The sequence below is a fragment of the Furipterus horrens genome, unplaced genomic scaffold (assembly GCF_987537825.1).
Source record: "Furipterus horrens unplaced genomic scaffold, mFurHor1.1.pri manual_scaffold_2, whole genome shotgun sequence".
In the NCBI taxonomy this organism is placed as follows: Eukaryota; Metazoa; Chordata; class Mammalia; order Chiroptera; family Furipteridae; genus Furipterus; species Furipterus horrens.
Genome location: NW_028327172.1, coordinates 176,614,431 through 176,631,224, shown reverse-complemented (window position 1 = coordinate 176,631,224; position 16,794 = coordinate 176,614,431). Strand labels below are relative to the sequence as shown.

The 16,794-nt window shown below is 35.2% G+C and overlaps 1 pseudogene; it reads left to right on the top strand.

The window, feature by feature from the left end:
• The first annotated feature begins 1,312 nt into the window (after positions 1 to 1,312).
• Positions 1,313 to 1,406, top strand: LOC150020063 (U6 spliceosomal RNA; annotated as a pseudogene).
• The last annotated feature ends 15,388 nt before the right edge of the window (positions 1,407 to 16,794 follow it).

Genomic DNA, 16,794 nt, shown 5'->3' with positions numbered 1-16,794 from the left:
GTCTATAGTATTTCCACATTAAGAAATAAGTATGTTGGTGTTTTAGTTGAAGAATTTACCTAGGCTTTCTTTTTTTTTTTTTTCCTGAGCCAGAAGTGGGACTAGAAAAAAAAAAAGAAAAACAAGGACATTAAATGCAATTAATTATTATGAATTTTAAAACTCTGAAAAGTGTATGACTAAAAACTAGGGGATTTTTTAATCTATTTTGAAATATGTTTCAAGATTTTATTTTCAGATTAGCTTGTAATCCTCAGTGTTAGGATAGATTAGATCTTTTAGGTTTATGTGAGAGTTTCCAATCCTGCAGATCCCATGGCGTGGATGAAAGAAGTGACCCAGAGATGAATTATCTGGGGAGAGAGAAGGGTGAGTGTCTCTCGGAGGAGATCACTGATCACTATTCTTTCAGTCAGAGTTTTTATTGAGTTGGCTACATGAAGAAATGCATGGGGTAAGCAAGCAATCCTTTACCCAATATCAAAGAAGAATGACAAAAAAGAAATATAAATCAAACATAGGGAGACAGTGAGCCAGACTTTGTGGTGCCAAGGCATATCATAGAAGTCCAGGTGTCTCTTTTTACTTAAACATTCTGTTTCTACATTCTACTGATAAGGATTTGGATCTACACAGAGCAGAGCAGGCTTCATTATCTTCAAAGAGTACATTGCATTCCTATTTACTTCTAAAACCCTCAGGAGCATGGGACCAGCAGTATGGTATGTGAGGCACGTTCACCAGCTGGTCAAGGCTTCTGGGCCCATGCTTTGGCCCTGGCTCACCCAGAGGTCACAGCATCCTGTACCATACATACCAGTCTCCCACAGGTCTACATTATATTAATCGAAGAAGAATATGGTAAGAAAAGTAGACAACTGTCAGAATTAAAATTTTATTGAAAATAGGGTAGAAAATATTGCAGAATATTAACAGAGGAGTGACAAGTTTTAATGTGTTTTTAATAAATATTTAACCGGCTCTGTTAAAGGGAACTATTGTAGAGGTGGGGAGGGGGCCTAACTCAAGTGATCATTATAATAATCCAATTAAATAATGATGGAAGCTTAGACAGAAGTTTCACAGTGGAACCCTGACGTAATTATATTTTAGGTACAGTTTGAAATAAAGTGATCAAGGCTTTCTGATTAATTGACTTGGGACTGTGGTAAAAGGAGGGAAAAAAAAAAGAATAGTAAGGTTGTATTTCAGATAATGTAAATGACTGGTGTTGTTATTTAACGAGACCATAAATAAATAAATGATAAATAAATAAATAAATAAATAAATAAATAAATAAATAACTGGCCGAGTGCTCACTTTGACAGCACATATACTAAAATGGGAATCATATAGAGAAGATTAGCATGGCCTCTGTGCAATTTCACGAAGTGTTCCATATTTTTAGGGTTCACAGTACAGAAGCAGGCTGCTGGAAAGGCCATGCAGCCACTAGCAGCATCTTTGAGGGGCTTTTTATTTTCTGGGGAGACTTTGGGTGGAAACCTGACAGTGACTTAACTAAGCGGCTTGGGAAAGAGGACTGGTCTCCCCCTTCTCTAGCACACAGGCGGTGCCCTGCCCCCACCGTTGGGCCCCTCCTGATGCTGAGTTTGGAGGCACAGCGGAGCCACATGGAACTGGGAATTTTGGGCGCATCATGCAGGATTTGCAGCTGGGACTTTGAATCCCCCCGGCTGAGAGCAGCTGAGTGGGGAAACAAGGGTGCTGAGCAAGGTGGAGACGTTGGGCCCCACTCAGCTTCATTTGGCACAGAGCCAGGGGCCGCACTGAGCCAATAGTTTCAGACTGTGTCTCTTGGAGAGGCTATTGTTAGGAGTTAGATGGGCAAGGGTAGAAATGCTTAGATACTTCGCAGGGAGGAAAAATCAGCCTCAGTCCACTACCCTTGGAAGGGGAAGAAGTGCCCACCCCACTCCTAAAGGTTTGCACCACCCCCAGTGTGAAACTGTTTAAATTATCCATACCAAGTCCTGGATTTTCCCACTGGGTACATTTCTGCAGGGGGAAGGAAGAGCACCTCGGACAGAGCCTTTCAAAGTGTGAGAGCATTTGAGACTATTGCCTGGAGATGGGGTAGAGAGCTTCGCCTCCTTCTGAGGTCTGGGGATGAGACAGAGAGCTTAGCCTCCTCCTGTAGGCTGGTCCAGCAACAACCCAGTTCATATGGGAGATTCTTTTGATTTATCCCCTGGAGTTCGAGGCTGCTGAGCTCATGACTGCAAAGGGGACAGCTGACTGTACCCATTGGGAATTGGTGGTGAGCACCTTCCTCTCTCCTCCTCTCCCCCACCCCACCCACCATACTCCTTTCTTTTAAATCTGTTTCTTTTGCATTCTTTATTATGTCTAAAATTTCTTCTCGGTTACATAAAATTCTGATTATACCAGCGCCATTTGTTGAATTAATATGTTCTGTCCTCATTAATGGTGAAATCTGTCATGTACTAACTGATCTATATATGACCTCTAATACTTATAAAATACATATCTACACAATAGTAAACTTTTGATTATTAGAGCCCTAAAGTAAGTCTTGTTTTAAAGTAAATTAACCACTCTGATTTTCCTCACCAACATTTTACAATTTTTGGCTTTATTGATGTATAGTTGATGAAATTGTACACATGTACTTAAAGTGTACCACATGATTTTTTAATATGCATATACATTGTATTATTAACTATAGTCACCTGTTATATATTAGATCTTCAGGACTTATTGATGTTATAACTGAAAGTTTGTACCTTTTGACCAACATCTCCTCATTTCTCCTAGCTCTGCCTTTGGCAACCAGCACTCTACTCTCCATTTCTATGAATTCACCTTCTTTTATTTCTTATTTTTTTCACTTTCCAAATGCAATATTTATCATTGTCTGGCTTATTTCACTTAGCATAATGCCCACCAGGTTTATATGTTTTGTCACAAGTAGAACGAATTCCTTCTTTTTTATGACTGAATACTGTTTCATTGTATATATACAGCATATTTTCTTTATCTGCTCACTCACATACAGACATTTAGGTTGTTTTCACATTTTGATTATTATAAATAATGCTGCAATGAATGTGGGAGCACGTATAGCTCTTTGAAATTCTGATTCCATTTCCTTTGGATATATAACAGAAGTGAAATGGCTGGATCATATGGTAGTTCTATTTTTAATTTTTAAAATATCTTCCATACTGTTTACCATAATGTTTGGATCAATTTACATCCCTACTAATAGTGTACAAGCATATTCTTTTTTCTATATCAACACCACCATTGATCTTTGTCTTTTTTCTGATAGATGTTCTAACAGGTGTGAGGTGGTATTTCATTGTGGTTTTGATTAGCATTTACCTGATGATTAGCGATGTTGACAACCATTCATGTAATTGTTGAGCATTTATGTGCTTTCTTTAGAAAAATAACTATTGATGTGCTCTATGTATTCTTTAACTGAGTTACTTGTGTTTTACTATCAAGCTCCTAATATATTTTGAATATTAATTTCTTATTAGATATATAATCTACAAAATTATTCTGTAGATTATTTTTTGTTTTTGTTGATTTTTATGTTTTGCTATGCAGAACATTTTACTTTGAAATAGCTCTCAGCTTATTTATTTCTGCTTTTGTTGCCTTTGCCTTATGGGTCAGATCCAAAAAGATCATAGATAAGACCAATGTCAAAAATCCTAAATTTTTTTCTATGATTTTTATGGTTTCAGGTCTTACATTCAAAGATTTTATTTATTTTTAGTTGAGTTGTATGTATACTGTGAGATGAGTCTAATCTCATCATTTTATGTTTAGATATTCAATTTTTCCAGCATCATTTATTGGAGAGATTCCTTTCCCCATTGTATATTCTTGGATCCTTTGTTGTAAATTAATTGATCATATATGCATGGGTTTAATCTGTGTTCTCTATTTTCTTCTATATACATATATATACGCCAATACCATAGTATTTTGAGTACAATAGCTTTATAATATAGTTTGAAATCAGACAGCATGCCATCCCCAGTTTGTTCTCTTTTCTCAAGATTGTTTTGGCTATGTGAGGTCTTTTGTGGTTCTATGCAATTTTTTTTTTAATTCTGTAAAAATGCCATTGTACTTTTGATAGTGATTGTATTGAATCTGTAGATTTCTTTGGGTATATTGGACATATTAATGATATTGCTTCTTTTAATCACAAGCACAGAATATCTATTCATTTATTTGTGTCTTCTTTAATTTCTTTCACCAGTGTTTTATTTTTATCAGTGTACAGTTTACCTCTTGCTAAATTTATTTCTGAGCATTTTATTATTTTTGATGCTGTTATAAATGGGGATGTTTTCTTCATTTTTTATTTAGTTAATTCATTATTAGTGTACAGAAATGCTACTGAGTTTTGTATGTTGATTTTATACTCTGCAACTTGGCTCAATTTATTAGTTCTAACAGTTTTTTGGTACAGTCCTTAGGGTTTTCAGTCTATAGGACCATGTCATTTGCAAATTGATACAATTTTACTCCTTCCTCTAATATTTAAATGCATTTTATTTCTTTTTCTTGCCCACCTGCTTTACCTATGACTTCTAGTACTATATTAAATAGAAGTGATAAAAGAGGGCACTATTGCCATGTTCCTGATTTTAGAGAAAAAGCTTTTAGTTTTTCATCCATGAGTAAGATGTTAGCTGTAGGCTTGACATATATGGCTTTTAAGATATTGAATTACATTTTTTCTAAACATGATTTTTTGAAAGTTTTTATCATGAAAGGATGTTGAAATTTGTGAAATACTTCTGTTTATCTTATTAATGTGATATATGTATTGATATGCATATATATGGAATCACCCTTGCATTGCCGGGATGATTTTATCATGGTTTATTATTCCTTTAATATACTGTTGAATTTGCTTGCTAATATTTTGTCAAGATATTTTTAGTCTTTGTTTATCAGGAATAATTGCCTGTAATCTTCTTTTCTTTCTGACTTTGGTGTCAAGATAGTTCTGACCTTTTTAACATTTTTGAAAAAGTTTGAGACGTATTTGTATTAATTCTTTTGTGTTTGGTACAATTCACCAGTAAAGAATTATACTGAAATAACTAAGCTTAGGCAAATGAACAGAAAATACCTGGTAGGAAAGAAATCCTTAAAATAAAAACATAAGTGAACATATTGCCCAAACTGCCCATAACATTAAGCCTGGAATTTTTAATAATGCTAATTAGAAAATTATCTCTTTGGGGAATTCTTGTACTAGAAATAAAATATCATTTTTGACTCACAGACCTCCAGTTTTATAAGCCTAATCAAAAATTGCAGATAAGAAATGGATATGTTTCTTTATATAAATTATATTTTTTCTGTATTCTCAATAATTATTTAAATATTCAATTTGGTGTAGTTATCAAAATCTGTTTTAAATATGCATAGTTTAATGTTTAATCCTCTGTTCCCTGATAATGCAAACATTCACATTCTCTACTAACTTCTTTTCTAAAACAGAGTTAGGATCATCTCTATTTCAATGCAATGTTTTATTGTACTAATTTATTTTTAAGAAGTTATAAGAAGCTGAATATATGCTCAAAATTAAAACATACTTTCTTATCAGAAAAAAGCAGTAGCCTATTAAAGCACAACAGTGAGACTAAGTTGGGGGTCACAATAAATTTTTAAGAGATTGGACAATTTGAAAGGTATAGTCCAAAGTAGGAGACATAAAAAAAAAAACTTCTTGTGTTAAGATTCAAATAAAGGTATCAGGATAAATGCCATTTTAGTTGTGTGATATTGGGCAAATTGTTCAACTATCTGAACCTGAATTTCTTTAATTCCCCCAGTTGCTTTGAATATCTTTTTTTTTTTTTTTAATGCATAGTATAGTACATGGTACATTTTAGGTATCTACCAATTGTTAATTATCAATATTCTAATACTGTCATTGTACTGCCAAAAATAAAGTCACAAGAGCTGAAACAGAAGGTATACGAATGGCCAACAGCAATAAAGAAGTCTCATTTGTTTGGAGTGGCAGTTCTGGAGATTTTATAGACTTATTAAAAACATAAGACCCTTACTTTATTTTTAAGACATTGATGATTTTCTGTCTAAATTACTGTATCCTAGTCACTAACCTTCAGTCACATATAGTGAGTGCCTACCCATTTCCCACACTGAAAGATTTCTTTCCATGTCCTTGCTTCCTCCTTCCCTAAAGGCTCTGAGGACACCACGAGTCAGGACTACGCCACATTACACCCACGACGTACTGTTTAAATGCATCCAGTTGAAACAACAGAAAGTGTAAGTTTATGAAAATCACTTTATCTTAGCAGGCTACAAACTTCGTTTTGGAACTTTCAATTGTTTTGTGTTAAAATTCTAAAGGTACGGTGTAGGGACTTTTAAATTTTGTCATATAAAGTTAAAAAAAGAGACCTTATGTCAGGTGATGAGAAATTTTCCCCTTGACATTAAAGCTTTTTCAGAAAACAAAATAAAACAACAAAGACAAAACCTTTTACAGAGGTGACCAAATACAATGGCTTTGGTTTTTTTTTCTCTCATTCCTCATGCACAAGATGCTGATAGAAATTAACATAAAATATTTCAAAATTAAATTATATATATACACATACATGTGTGTATATATACAGATATACCTAGATCTCTATATCTATATACTTATAGATATACAGATATATCATTATTGCCATATTGCTTGTGTGTACATTTGCAATTATTGACACATTGTTTAAATAAGTGTTTTTTGGGAGCCTATCAAGTGCCAAGACGGCTCAATATAATTGCCAGGGATATAGAGCTAAAACAGGTTCCTGCTCTCAAGTTCATAGGCAAGTGGGTCAGGGTAGGCATTTCAAAAAATTATGAATGTAAATTACATACAAAAACATAATGAGCACATACCAAAAATTTAAGTCTCTAAGCAGAATCACAAAGCCAGTTTAAAAGAGAACTTGAGTGTCCTGAACAAGTGGCTCATTTGGTTGGAGTGTCATTCCGTACACCGAAAGGTCATGGGTTTGATTCCTGGTTGGGGCTCATCATACAGAAGGCAACCAATCAATGTTTCTCTCACATCAATGTTTCTCTCTCTCTCTCCCTCCCTTTCCCTCTCTCTAAAACATATCCTCAGGTGAGGATTAAGAAAAACAAATGTTGCTTCTTTACGGAAGCTTTCCCTGACTCTTCAACTAGACCAAATTTCTAAAAGTAAATAAGTAAATAAAAATATATAGGGAATTTAAGTGACTGACTTATATAGTCAATAGAGAATATTAAAGTTACTTTGTATAATTGTAAAATATAGTTGCAAAATTGTTTATAAACTATTTTTGAGATTACCTTGCCTACAAATAGAAATTACTAGAATTTCTACCAGACAAAAAAATAATACTTGGAAATTATCAATATTCTTCAAAGTAACATCTAACATTATAGATTTTAGGCTATCATAACAGCAAAAAAAGTTAAGAAGAAATATCTTTGGCTTGAGGTTACTTTAGGCAGACTTTTTAGATGATGTTCTAGTTTGGCTTAGCAATACACAGTGAACCTTTGCCATATTCCTAACTGGATAATTTTTATAAACAGTTGTATGAAGAAGATGAGTAACTAGAGATTTTAAACAGAATCTTGGAATGATTTGAAATTCAGGAAATACTTGCTCAAGATTTTCTTTACCAATGTTTCAAGTTAAAATATGAACTGAGTAAAATAATTTCCAAACATCAACTTTCATCAAGCAGCCAATTTCTTAAAAAATACCATATATGATGCTCTAAAGTTCTTTTGACATAATCTATTGTGGTGAATGCTTGGGATGACTTTCTTGACTATCCTGGTGGCCCTCAGTAATTAACTTTTATTTACATTATAGCTATAATTTTAATCTTCCTAAAAGCCTTTTGAAAGTGGTCAGTTATAACTGCTGATTCCCAAAGTCTTCAAAGCTTGATGTGGCTGTATACCCCTTATCTAATCCATGTGAATAGGGACATTTCCAGTTTCCATGGTTATTATCTCAGCCTACCCTAGAATCAATCAGAAATCTCTAAAGTAAAATCCTCTGCTGAGCCATCTGTTAAAATAGGACAAGTTAAAATATTATTTGCATTTACCTTATCCAGGAAGCCACAGGAAAATTCCCTCTTGGCTAAATCTGTGACATAGATATTAACAATAAATTTTTAAAGCCAATATTTAAAAAAATAACAGAAGACAATGTAACAACCATTAATTCAATTGGGAATATAATTCAGCCCCTAAATCCCCCATCAACTTCTCATCTCCATGAGCAGATGTTAATATAAAAATTAAAATTACAAGACAAAAATCACAAATTATCACTTGAATTAGTGGGCACGTACCTTTACGTTTAAACACACCATCTCCCTTTTCATTTTGAGGTTCTTTGTTGGCAGTTTCCAAAGAAAGTCAGCAGGCTCACATAGCTCCAGATAATAACTTTCCTTAATTGATGGTAGATCTTTATAAATCATTATTTGTTGAATGTCTACTATTTGTGGACACTGTAAATGGATTTCCATCTACTGGGACTTGTATATGTACTGGTGAGTAGTCCTATAGTCCTGGAATAATTAAACAATTACTTTGGGATCTTAACTGTTGGTCTCCTCCCTCTCCTCTCCCATTTTTGTGGCTTATAAATGTACTTCATTATTTAAGAACTTTACTATATGAATCTCTACTCTATTATTTTACTTGTTACTTTATTTAGTCCAATCATTACTTCAATCACTCAAGAGAATGAAAAAGATGCCTCATCTCCTTAAAGGTGTGGAGTCTATACAACTATATATCACTGTATACTGATAGAACAAATGACAATGTGTTAAGAAGCTCCCACATCTGTACCTCCATTTATGTCTATGCATATATATATATATATATATATATAGAGAGAGAGAGAGAGAGAGAGAGAGAGAAAGAGAGAGAGAGAGAGAGAGATATACACTTACATCTACATGTACATCTATATCTACATCTGTTGCTGGTGGAAATTATGTTCTTCCACAGGATAATGGGAAAACATTTCACAGACTCACATAGGAGAGACTGTGATGTGATGAGGTTGATTCAGATGGAAATAGAAGCTGCTATCCTGGGTTTTCAGTGCCCCATCTCTGTGTGCCCTGCCATGGAAAAGGTCTAACCTTTTCTTCAACAAGGCCCAAATGAAGGTCAGTGTCCAGAGTTTTTGTTTCATATTAAAGCTTAGTCCTTTGGAACCACATGGTCTGCTGTGGGCCTACATGGCTGCTAGACCCACATGGTTGTGTGTGTTCCCAGCCAAAAGAGAGAATGCATGACTGAATGGCTGAGTGCAGGTCACTAGTGAGAGAGAGAGCTTCGTTGTTAATCTGGGATTATATCATCTTGGGTTTAGGGAGGACCAGGTTATTTTTCAAAATAATGAATCAACTCCCCAAGCTTCTGCAGGCTTCTGAAAGGTCCAGTCCATAGGTGGACAGGCTTCTGTGGTCCAACACCTCACCCAGCACCCTTCAACAATCTGATACCAAAATAGGGAAGGGAGGGAATATTAATCCACTTGGTGGAGAAATGCTGTAATTCTATGAAGTGTGTGAAGCTGTAGCTTCCTGGCTAAGCAAACAAGGTTATGCTTCCCAATTTATTAAGTTCAATGTCCAATTCCCTTTACTCTATTTCTTATTAATAATTAACTAACTAGCTATGGTAACACATCCATGTTATTTGTGTGATATGGGCTGAATTAAAAATGGGTAATGAGAGCAAATTTTTTTTTTACAAAGAAACTTTATACAGGAAAGTTATATTGCTTCTGCATTCATGTATTTTACAAGACATATGAGAAGCATTAAACTAGATACTGTAACAATATTGAGATTTATTGTTTATACTAAACCACACCATACCCTCTATAATGTCAGCCCCCTCTTTTTTACTACTTTTTGTAGCATGTGAACTTTTACATATATTTATTATTTCATTTTATTTGTTATGCATTATATGTCTGTCCTTGCCAGAATATAACTTAAAAAAATTCAGATTTTTGCTATGTTTACTGATATTTCCTAACCATGTAAAAGAATGCCTGGCATGTATTAAGCTCTCAATAAATATATGTGGAAATAAATTAGATTTCTATGATGTGATTCATTCACTGAAAGCTTATGAGAGATAGTTCAATGGAGTGAGTCAGAGTAATTCCTAGGAAAATAAAAGGCATGGCCAATAATGTCAACTATAACTGAGGGATCAAAGAAGATGTAAAGTAAAATAAGTTTTTGGTTTTAGGATCAGACCATTTGGACAAGTCAAAAAGAGAAGCAGAATCAAGGTTTTAAAAAAAAATTCATAACAGCAAGTATTATTAAGTCCTTATAAAAAATATTTATGAAAATAAAAGAAGAGAAGGGAATGTGGTGACACTGAATGATGTATGTATGGGACAATTCTTAAACTGTTGACAAAAATGTGATATATTTAATGAGCAAAGGTAGAAATTCATAGCCTTTACCTAGTAGAAATAGTATACTTGTACATGTACCTGTTAAGTGGGATGACAATTCACTATTCTTCAGGCTTTGTACAGCTAAAGAGAGAACTTAATGACAAAAAAAATTAAAATGAAATAAAAATGAATCAGTGATAATTTAAAAAATAGATAAACTTCAGTGGACTTCAAATTCACTTCCTTCTGCATAAAAGAAAACAACTCTGCTCACTAGTGACTCTGCCAGAGTTTTAACATTCAGCAATATTCCACCAGTGCACACTAAAGAAAATGGAAAGCAAATGTCATGCCAAGATTAGACGTTTGCAATTCTGTCTGCTTTTCCAACTCTCATCAATCTCAGATATGAGGGGCTGAAACAAAATCATTTTAAACTTAAAAGTAAATTTTGTCATGTGAAAATTACAGATGAAATAACTCCTATGTAATCATGCCCTTCTCTCTCAGGAAAAAAAAAAAAGTTAGGATTATCAGGATCAAATTACCCCACTGCTTTGAGATATGTTCAAATATTCAGTTATGCACTGTGCATGTGCAACCAATGCATTCTTATTACACTCTTGCTTTTGTATGTGATAATGCTGTGTAAACAGATTTCCTGCAAAATTAACTCTACTTAAGAGATGTTAATATTAAGACACATGCATATGAAAGCCAAAAGATGCAAATTAAAGTTGCCTCCTGGTGCTTACTGCCCTGCTTGAGTAAGAAAACACTTTCCCAAATTGAGGAAATGAGATTAAAACTAAAAGTATGCCTAGAAAACTGTCTTTTTCTCATGTTTGCAAAAATTAGAAACATCAACTTCAGTTTGATTTTTTTAGAAAAAATATCTAGTTCTAAACACCCAAATATCAATAGTGAAATACACAAAAGTATATTTTATATGTTTAATTAAAAATACTAAGTAGCCACTATTTTTTTGTGATTTGAAAGTGGTTTTTGCTTTAAAAATGACAGGATGACAATAATGGTAACGCCATTCTATTTTATGTTTCGTTTTTTTGAGAATTACGAAACATGATCAATTCTAAATGTTTTTTTCTGTAGCTGGCTTATTGAAATATAATTCACAGACCATATAATTTATCCATTTAAAATCACAATTCAATATTTTAGTATTAATTTAGAGTTTAGCTTAGCATTAGAATTCAGAACAGTCATAGTTATGCATCCATCAGCACAATTTTAAAATATTTCCATCATCCCAACATCAAACACTGTAGCCTTTAACAATCAACCCCCAGCCATACATAACCACTAATCTACTTCTTGTCTTTATTGATTTCACTCTTCTGGACATTTCAAGTAAATAGAATCCTATGTGTTCTTTGGTGACTGGCTTCATCCTCACTCATGCTGTATTATGCATAGACATTTCATTCTTCATGGTCAAATAACATTATTCTCTATGTATAAACCACATTTTGTTTATAATTTCATTAGTTGCAGGGTATTTGATTTGTTTGTAACTTTTGTGTATTATGAGTAATGTTGCAATGAATATTAGTATACACATTTTTGTGTAGACATATGTTTTTATTTCTCTTGGGTATATGCCAATGAGTGGAATTGCTGAGCCAAACAATAACTATATTTAATATTTTGAGGAACACAAGACTTTGACAAAGCTTTTGCTTCATTTTACATTCACATCAGCAGTGTTTGAAAGTTCTAGTCTTTTTACATACTCACCAATACATTTTGCTATGTAGATTAACAGTCTCCATCAAATTCAGAAGTGTTCAGCCATGAATTCTTTGAATATTTTTGCTTCTGTTTTCTCTTTGACCTCTTCTTTTGGTACTCCTGTTAAGTATATGTTGGTGCATTTAATGGTGCCCCATATTTCTGTTTTTCAGATTACATAATCTCTACCAGTCTATATCCAAGTTCATTCACTATTCTTTCTCCTGTGAGTCCAAATCAATTATTTATGTGCTATAGTAATTTTTTTAATATTAATTATGTAACTTTGAACTGCAGTATTTCCACATGGTCCTTTCTTTTCTTCGATAATTTTTATCTCTTTATTGATAGTCTCTATTAAATAAATCTTTGCCATCATATTTCGCTTTACTTCTTTAAACACCATTTCCTATAGACTTTAAAAGTATTTTTAATGTCTGCTTTGAAGTCCTATTAAATCTGGCTTCTGGTTGCTCTCAAGGCAATTTCTTTTGTTTGATTCCCTCCCAGGTCAGAATTTTCTATTTCTTTGCATGCCTCCCAAATATTTGTTTTAGAAAACATATTGTAGCAAAGCTAAGTACTAGTCACCCTTCACATAGGCTAGTTATTTTTGTTTCCCTATTCTTTTATTTAGTGGCTGGCTGGATTACTGCAGTGCACCATATTTCCCCAGCACCATGGAGCCTCTGATGTTGTTTCTCAAGATGCAACGTTGAACATGCACAGTCTCCTGGGATAACAGTAGTTTTTCCAGAACTTTCCTTGTATCTTTCCCGAATCCTATGAGGCTTGTCTGGAAGTTATCCAGCCATGAAATATGAAAAATAGAGACATTTTTCGGAGAAGATACAAGATACAAGAAACATTGTACATAGGACAATGATGCCTCAGTCCCCTTCAAAGTAGGTACCTTGGGACCTCACACAGTTCTTCCAGTCACCATCTGCTGCCCTGTTATATTTTCCTAAATCTCACTAATGGTCTGAAATCTCTTCTCTTTCAAAGGTTTTATTAGTGCTGGGAAAGCTAGAAGTCATAGGACACCAAATATGGGCTGTACTGGAGCTGAGTTACCTAGGTGATTTGATGTTTTGCCAAAAAATCTCTGCATGAGACATGATGCATGAGAGGGTATGTTGTCATGATGAAGCTGTTAATCATCAGCTGCCCATAGCTACGGCATCGTCAATCACCTGCAAGGTTTCCATGGAGGAATGTTCAAAGTTAACACAAAATGTGATGCAGATTTGTTGCTCTACTCAGTCATTTTGAATGTGATGGCCACATTGTACACATGCTCACTCGTTGCCATCTACTGCCCCAACTGACTAATACAGTGAAGTCATCATTGTTCACACATGTGCATTCCTGTCCACTCTCCTTGGTGCCAGGTTACATCCATGTTGTGTAAATAGGTTTTCTTATAACAACAATGGCTGGTGTTTTTCCAGACAGACCTTGTATTAATATTGATATTTAACTAATTATTAATAAAAGGAGGCACAAAGACTTAGTCACTTAGTTTAATAAACTGGGAAATAGAAGCCTGTTTTCTTCACCAAGGGGATTAACACTCCTCCCTTCCCCCTCTAGTACTAGATTGTTGGGGGCCACCGGGTTAGATCCTGGGCCATAGAGACTTGACAGTCTGACTAGCAGGCGGACCTAACAAAGGCCACAAAAGCCTGGGAAATTGATTGGTCATTTTGAAAAAAGCTTCTGGTCTTTTCCAAACTCAAGCTTCTGGATCCAATCCCAGAGGAACAAAGAAGTGTTCTCTCTCTCTCCCTCTCCCTTTCTTGGGAAACTGCATTCACCCCATGTATTTGCATGTTCTCTCTCTGTAGCCATGTGGCCTTTGTAGCTGCATGGCCAGCAGCAATGTGGACTCCACCACTGAAGCAACTGGGAACAAGCTAGGCTACCTGGATGGGGACTGGGAGCTTAGCAACCACCTGCAGGCTCCAAAAGGACTAAGCTCTCTTTCTACCTCTCTTTGCTCTGAACTGCACTCACCCCATATACTCACGCATCCTTTCTCCATAGCCACATAGCCTTAGCAGCTGTGTGGCAAATGTCCATGTGGACTGTGCACAGGCTTCAGTAGGGAGCCTGAATACTGCAGCACAGCAATGGACTGCAGCTGGAAACACACGCTAAGCTAGCTGGATGCTACACTGGACTGGACTGTAATATGGAGCAGCAATTCTCGCTGGTCACCTTTATCCTGGCCTTACTGAAAACAAGAGTCGACTTTTTTCCATGGTGAGACAGATGGAGATGGGACATTGAGAAGTCAGGACAGAAAACCCCTTCATTTTACATCAGCAATAAAATTTACCACTGAGCCCTATCCTCCCATATGTGTATCAGAAAATTATTTTCCTTGCGATACTGGAAGAATTCATTTTCCACTGATAATATTCTCACACAGAAAATAACCATCATTAATTGCCAGTTAATTGCTCTGTCTTCAACAAGATTCTTGGGCTAAATTGTTCCAAGGACTTATCCGATTTAAATCAGGATCATTTTTAAAGATAGTTTTTGAGATTTGTTCTGACCTCTGGCAGAACTCTACTTAGCTGTCTTTCTCCCTGGTTCTCTTATGAACTAGCTAATCTATGTTTTAGCTTATATCTCCAATACAACAACCCATGTCTTCCTAAATACTCCTCCTCACACCCTCCATTGATTTTGAGAGCATCCTTAAGCTTAAGGTCTTCACAATTTGTTTCCAATAAAGCTATTTTTACTTGGAAAGAGATTTATGCTCTACTACAACCTGCCTCTCTGCCTGGGCAATACCTCTGAGCCATAGCTCTGGAACTGGGAATAGGAATAGTGTTGTACTTCTTTTAGAGTACCATGTCTGCTTTAGGACTTGGGTACCCAATAGAGGGATGGGTAGTAGCCAATACCTCTGGCCTTCTCGGGTTTCTTGTATTGACTTGGAACCTCCATTTCATGAATAAGACAGTGAAGGTGAAAAGGGCTTCTGTATTCTCAGCACATCAAGCACATGCTTAAGCTTCAATCTCCTAAATGGGAGCTGGAGAGAAGGGAGCCCCTGACACTTGACTGGGCCCATTAGGATTTAGCCACTGTGGCAGGTAACTGAGTAACAGACTATGAAATGTTAATGATGCCCTGTGCTCCTGTCTTCTGTCTGGGTTGGAGTTTCCATCACACTAGGCTGGAAGCAGCAGAGAAAGAATACGAAGGCTGTGGTTTAAATTCCACAGACTCACGCTGTCCTTAGAGAGTTTTAGTAGACTTTATTGAATAACTATTTCTTTATTTGTTGCATATGCTTGGGACCATTTCCATATTTTATTTTTTTAATGATTTCATTAGTTTTTTGGGGGAATGTAACCCACATAGCTCCTCATGTTGACATTCTGAAAATGAAAACCTCAATCTTTTTTTATAGAAATGAAAATCATTTCAAACTTTAGTGTTTATAAATTATTAGAGATTTCCAATGATCTTTCTAAAAGCAAAAATACTAAGCTCTAATTTGAAACATATTGATGATCACAGATGGGTCACATATCCAAAGTTATAAACTAACCACAAGGAAGAGTAGCTCTGAAATTGCTGGGTTTCTTCTAGTAATAACAGTAACAACTTTCACCGCATGATGGTTTTCAAAGCCCAGCACATTGTTTTAAATTAAACCTGACAGTAAATGTTTGAGATGCTTATTATAAGTCCTGTTTTACAAATGAAAAAACTTTGGTGATACTGACTGTACATCTCCCTCATAGCTCTCCGTTGCCTTTCTCCTGCACTCTCCTGTATTACAGAGGATGACCTGCCCACTACACTGTCAGCTGGGTTCTTGGTGGGATCAGGCAATGGGATAATAGTGAGAATCGCAGGGGTGGAGAAAAGAGAGTAGCAAGTTATTCCTCCCCTGGTTCTCCACCTCCCCATCCCTTTCCACTGCCTGCTTCATTTCTTATATAGTTCCAACTACCACTGAATAGGCCACTCCGCTGGGACATTTTCTGAGTGATCTGGAACCTGCACTCTAGCAGCAGTTCTCCATCTCTCAGACATTCTGGCCTTGGGTTTCTAGTAGCTTTCTGATGGGTTTCATCCATAAGTTACCTCGCTTTTCTCTTCCTGGCCCCAAATCTCCTTCATCATTCATGTATCCAGGTTCCCAAATTAAAAACCCCTTTGTTTTAAATGCTTATATGACTTCAATTGTGGGTGAAATACTTATTCAAACAGTTATATATTAATAAGGAAAAATGAAACTTGAACCCAGAATATATTAATTTAATCACAAGACTGTTTCCACTCTGTACTAAAAAAGGCTTTCCTGATTAGGAAGGGGGCATTATATTTGATGGAAAGAGACAAAAATCATAACATTTTATGGAATGACAATTCTTAGGAATCTGTATGCTATGAATATCATGAATATTTTTTATTGTCCTGTGATTACTCTGGGGATATTATTAAATATTCACATATGTTTTCTTTATTATTATCAAGTTTAAGTAGCAAATGAGATAATATTAAATTTA